Source organism: Arachis ipaensis, chromosome B02 (assembly GCF_000816755.2).
Source record: "Arachis ipaensis cultivar K30076 chromosome B02, Araip1.1, whole genome shotgun sequence".
Lineage (NCBI taxonomy): Eukaryota > Viridiplantae > Streptophyta > Magnoliopsida > Fabales > Fabaceae > Arachis > Arachis ipaensis.
Genome location: NC_029786.2, coordinates 45,847,460 through 45,853,187, shown reverse-complemented (window position 1 = coordinate 45,853,187; position 5,728 = coordinate 45,847,460). Strand labels below are relative to the sequence as shown.

The following is a 5,728-nucleotide window of genomic DNA, read 5'->3' as shown; positions in this document are numbered from 1 at the left end:
TTTCTGTGATGCTTTTCTTGGATGATTGATTCCTTCCCCATAGCCTTCTCACTTTCCTCCATGACTGCTTTCCCTTTTTTCAACCTAGCAGCTTTTTCGTTGTTCTTTGGGTCGTCTTTGGTGGCCCTGGGAGACATATTTGCCATCCGCTCGCTTGTTTCTGCAAGGTGCTTAGCCAGTTGTTCCATTTGCCTCTCAATTTTTCTGAGTGAGGCTTCTTGGTTTTTGCTTATCATTTCTTGATTTTTTCTTGCTTCTTCCTGCTCTATTAGTGCCATCTCTTGAGCTTTCACGAATCTCTCCATCATCATTTCTAGAACATAGATTCTTTGAAAGTTTAGAATTGGTCGTGGTTGTGTTAACTGTGATGGTTGATGAGAGTCATTTTGGGTGAGGTGTGAGGTATGATGGGGTTGGGATTGTGTGCATTGGGATGGCGCGTGATGGTTGTTGTTGTGAAGGTGGTTTTTATGCTGGTTTTTGAAGTTGGGGTAGTTGCAGTTAAAGTCCCTGGGTTTTTGATTTTGGTGTTTGACCCCCCTCCAGTTGGAATGAGTTCTCCAGGGTGGGGTGTACACATCATTCTGAGATCTGTGTTGGAACATGCCAGAGGAACTGTTTGGAGAGTGTGATTGTTCATAACTTTGTTGCTCATGGTTAATTGCTCCAAAACCTTGTTCAGGTTGATTCCAACCGTATGAGTTTAGAGTTAGGTTATATGCATGTACTACAGCATTTCGCAGCTCATTGATTTTTCTGACCATCATATCTACTTGTTGTAGAGTCTGCTGATGCATCTGCTTGTTTTGGTTCATGACTGCACGGACACTTTCAATTTCCTTCTCTTGTGTGAAAGGTTGCACTTCTGCCTCTGGTTTAACAATTCCCTGAGGTGGTTTCAACTTGGCCAGGAGTTCACTCATTAGTTCTTCCCATCCGATGATGCTTCCTTGTGGGAAAGCTTCAAACCATTGAGCCACATCGTTCATGGTGATGAGTGGGTGCTTCAAGTTATGGGTTGCATTATCATCTAAGGTGGGGACATTACTCTCATGATTACTGGAATTCGTTGAGTTCCCCTCCATGGTCTGCACAATCACAAACGATCCAAATAAAGATAGAGTATATTCATGCCAGAATATGATTAGAGGATTAGTTGACACAATGTGTCAAACAGTTGATAAACTTAAAAGATTAATGGACGAAAATTGCTTCTCTCGTATATTCAACAAGCTAAAGCATGAGAATCATACAAAGCCAGGGAAACCAAGAAAACTTCACTCTATTGCTAAAGTGAAGTTTCAGTTAGTTCAAGCAAAAATTCAAACAGTTAGTGGGTTAGTCAAAAATTAAAGAAACAGAAAAGAAAAAGTGCTTGATCTATATCTCCACTTCACTTAATCATTGTCAATCTAATCAATCCCCGGCAACGGCGCCAAAAACTTGATGTGTGGAAAACGATCCAACACAAAACTCACCGGCAAGTATACCGGGTCGCATCAAGTAATAATAACTCACATGAGTGAGGTCGATCCCACAGGGATTGAAGGATTGAGCAAATTTAGTTTAGTGGTTGATTTAGTCAAGCAAATCAAGATTTGGTTGAGTGATTTGTGATTGAGCAATTTTTTTCACAGTTTTTTCCCGGTTTTTTTTCCGATTTTTTTCTTTTTTTTTTTACGTTGTGCTGACTCTCGTTCTTTAAATGACGCTATCCCGAGGAGGACACCTAAAGGCGAGCCGTAATGGCCTCATCCTTGGCAAGCTCTTCCGGTTTTTTTCACAGTTTTTTCCCGGTTTTTTTTCCGATTTTTTTCTTTTTTTTTTTACGTTGTGCTGACTCTCGTTCTTTAAATGACGCTATCCCGAGGAGGACACCTAAAGGCGAGCCGTAATGGCCTCATCCTTGGCAAGCTCTTCCGGTTTTTTTCACAGTTTTTTCCCGGTTTTTTTTCCGATTTTTTTCTTTTTTTTTTTACGTTGTGCTGACTCTCGTTCTTTAAATGACGCTATCCCGAGGAGGACACCTAAAGGCGAGCCGTAATGGCCTCATCCTTGGCAAGCTCTTCCGGTTTTTTTCACAGTTTTTTCCCGGTTTTTTTTCCGATTTTTTTCTTTTTTTTTTTACGTTGTGCTGACTCTCGTTCTTTAAATGACGCTATCCCGAGGAGGACACCTAAAGGCGAGCCGTAATGGCCTCATCCTTGGCAAGCTCTTCCGGTTTTTTTCACAGTTTTTTCCCGGTTTTTTTTCCGATTTTTTTCTTTTTTTTTTTACGTTGTGCTGACTCTCGTTCTTTAAATGACGCTATCCCGAGGAGGACACCTAAAGGCGAGCCGTAATGGCCTCATCCTTGGCAAGCTCTTCCGGTTTTTTTCACAGTTTTTTCCCGGTTTTTTTTCCGATTTTTTTCTTTTTTTTTTTACGTTGTGCTGACTCTCGTTCTTTAAATGACGCTATCCCGAGGAGGACACCTAAAGGCGAGCCGTAATGGCCTCATCCTTGGCAAGCTCTTCCGGTTTTTTTCACAGTTTTTTCCCGGTTTTTTTTCCGATTTTTTTCTTTTTTTTTTTACGTTGTGCTGACTCTCGTTCTTTAAATGACGCTATCCCGAGGAGGACACCTAAAGGCGAGCCGTAATGGCCTCATCTTTGGCAAGCTCCTCCGGTTTTTTTCACATTTTTTTTCCTGGTTTTTTTCCGATTTTTTTCTTTTTTTTTTTACGTTGTGCTGACTCTCATTCTTTAAATGACGTTATCCCGAGGAGGACACCTAAAGGCGAGCCGTAATGGCCTCATCTTTGGCAGGCTCCTCCGGTTTTTTTCCACAGATTTTTTCCCAATTTTTGCCTGGTTTTTTATTTATCTTGTGCTGACCCTCGTTCTTTGTATGACGCTATCCCGAGGAGGACACATAAAGGCGAGTTGTAATGGCCTCATCCTTGGCAAGCACCTCTAGTTTTTTTCATGGATTTTTTCCCAGTTTTTTTCCGTTTTTTTTTTTTTTGGTTTTTTCATGCTTTTTTTTTTAACGTTGTGCTGACTCTCGTTCTTTAAATGACGCTATCCCGAGGAGGACACCAAAAGACGAGCCGTAATGGCCTCATCTTTGGCAAGCTTTTCCGGTTTTTTGTCACGGTTTTTTCCGGTTTTTTTTAACGTTGTGTTAACCTTCGTTCTTTAAATGACGCTATCTTGAGGAGGACACATAAAGGAGAGCCATAATGGCCTTATCTTTGGCAAGCTGCTCTGGTTTTTTTCACAGTTTTTTTCCGATTTTTTTTCGGTTCTTTCTTGGTTTTTTTTTTTTTTTTTTTTAACGTTGTGCAGACTCTCGTTCTTTAAATGACGTTATCCCGAGGAGGACACCTAAAGGCGAGCCGTAATGGCCTCATCTTTGGCAAGCTCCTCCGGTTTTTTTCCACAATTTTTTTCCCAGTTTTTTCCTGGTTTCTTTTTTTTTTTTTTATATCTTGTGCTGACCCTCGTTCTTTATATGACGCTATCCCGAGGAGAACACATAAAGGCGAGCTGTAACGGCCTCATCCTTGGCAAGCTCTTCCGGTTTTTTTCACAGTTTTTTTCCCAGTTTTTTTTCGGTTTTTTCATGCTTTTTTTTTTAACGTTGTGTTGACCCTCGTTCTTTAAATGTCGCTATCCCGAGGAGGACACATAAAGGAGAGCCGTAATGGCCTCATCTTTGGCAAGCTCCTTCGGTTTTTTTCAAAGTTTTTTTCTGATTTTTTTCCGGTTCTTTTTTTTTTTTTAACGTTGTGCTGACCCTCGTTCTTTATATGACGCTATCCCGAGGAGGTCACATAAAGGCGAGCCGTAATGGCCTCATCCTTGGCAAGCTCCTCCGGTTTTTTTCACAGTTTTTTTCCCGATTTTTTTCGGTTTTTTTCGGTTTTTCCTGGGTTTTTTTTTTTTTTACGTTGTGCTGACTCTCGTTCTTTAAATGACGCTATCCCGAGGAGGACAACTAAAGGCGAGCCGTAATGGCCTCATCTTTGGCAAGCTCCTCCGGTTTTTTTCCACAGTTTTTTTCTCAGTTTTTTCCTGGTTTTTTTTTTTACGTTGTGTTGGCCCTCGTTCTTTATATGACGCTATCCCGAGGAGGACACATAAAGGCGAGCTGTAATGGCCTCATCCTTGGCAAGCTCCTCCGGTTTTTTTCACAGTTTTTTTCCCAGTTTTTTTCCGGTTTTTTTTTCGGTTTTCTCATGCTTTTTTTTTTAACGTTGTGCTGACTCTCGTTCTTTAAATGACGCTATCCCGAGGAGGACAGATAAAGGCGAGCCGTAATGGCCTCATCTTTGGCAATCTCCTCCGGTTTTTTTCCACAGTATTTTTCCCAGTTTTTTCCAGGTTTTTTTTTTTATCTTGTGCTGACCCTCGTTCTTTATATGACGCTATCCCGAGGAGGACAGATAAAGGCGAGCTGTAATGGCCTCATCCTTGGCAAGCACCTCCGGTTCTTTTCACAGTTTTTTTCCCAGTTTTTTTTTGGTTTTTTTTTTTCGGTTTTCTCATGCTTTTTTTTTTAACGTTGTGCTGACTCTCGTTCTTTAAATGACGCTATCCCGAGGAGGACACCAAAAGACGAGCCGTAATGACCTCATCTTTGGCAAGCTCTTCCGGTTTTTTGTCACAGTTTTTTTCCGGTTTTTTTTTTTTAACATTGTGTTGACCCTCGTTCTTTAAATGACGCTATCCCGAGGAGGACACATAAAGGAGAGCTGTAATGGCCTCATCTTTGGCAAGCTCCTCCGACTTTTTTCACAGTTTTTTTCCGATTTTTTTCCCTTTTTTTTTAACGTTATGCTGACCCTCGTTCTTTATATGACGCTATCCCGAGGAGGACACATAAAGGCGAGTTGTAATGGCCTCATCCTTGGCAAGCTCCTCCGGTTTTTTTCACAGTTTTTTTCCCGGTTTTTTTTCGGTTTTTTCCTGGGTTTTTTTTTTACGTTGTGCTGACTCTCGTTCTTTAAAAGATGCTATCCCGAGGAGGACACCTAAAGGCGAGCCGTAATTGCCTCATCATTGGCAAGCTCCTCCGGTTTTTTTTCACAATTTTTTTTATATGTTGTGCTAACTCTCGTTCTTTAAATGACGCTATCCCGAGGAGGACACCTAAAGGCGAGCCGTAATGGCTTCATCTTTGGCAAACTCCTCCGGTGTTTTTTCACAGTTTTTTTCCGGTATTCTTTTTTACGTTGTGCTGATTCTCGTTCTTTAAATGACGCTATCCCGAGGAGGACACCTAAAGTAGAGCCGTAATGGCCTCATCTTTGGCAAGCTCCTCCGATTTAAAGCGAGCCTCATCTTTGGCAAGCTCCTCCGGTTTTTTTCACAGTTTTTCCCAGCTTTTTTCCGATTTTTTTTCGGTTTTTTCCTGGGTTTCCTGGGTTTTGTGCTGACTCTCGTTCTTTAAATGACGCTATCTCGAGGAGGACACATAAAGGAGAGCCGTAATGGCCTCATCTTTGGCATGCTCCTCCGGTTTTTTTCACAGTTTTTTTCCGATTTTTTTCCCTTTTTTTTTAACGTTATGCTGACCCTCGTTCTTTATATGACGCTATCCCGAGGAGGACACATAAAGGCGAGCCGTAATGGCTTCATCTTCGGCAGGCTCCTCCGCTTTTTTTTCGATTTTTTCTCAGAGTTTTTTTTTTTTTTTTTTTTTTTTTTTTTTTTTTTTTTTTTTTTTTTTTTTTGTCGTCCTT

General features: G+C 41.1%; 1 long non-coding RNA gene across 1 annotated transcript in view; it reads right to left on the bottom strand.

The window, feature by feature from the left end:
* LOC110267645 overlaps positions 3,454 to 5,728 on the bottom strand; it is a 9,169-nt gene continuing 6,894 nt past the window's right edge. Inside the window, exon 2 of the long non-coding RNA XR_002355494.1 lies at positions 3,454 to 3,540. This is a non-coding gene — a long non-coding RNA (uncharacterized LOC110267645). The remainder of the gene's footprint in view (positions 3,541 to 5,728) is intronic.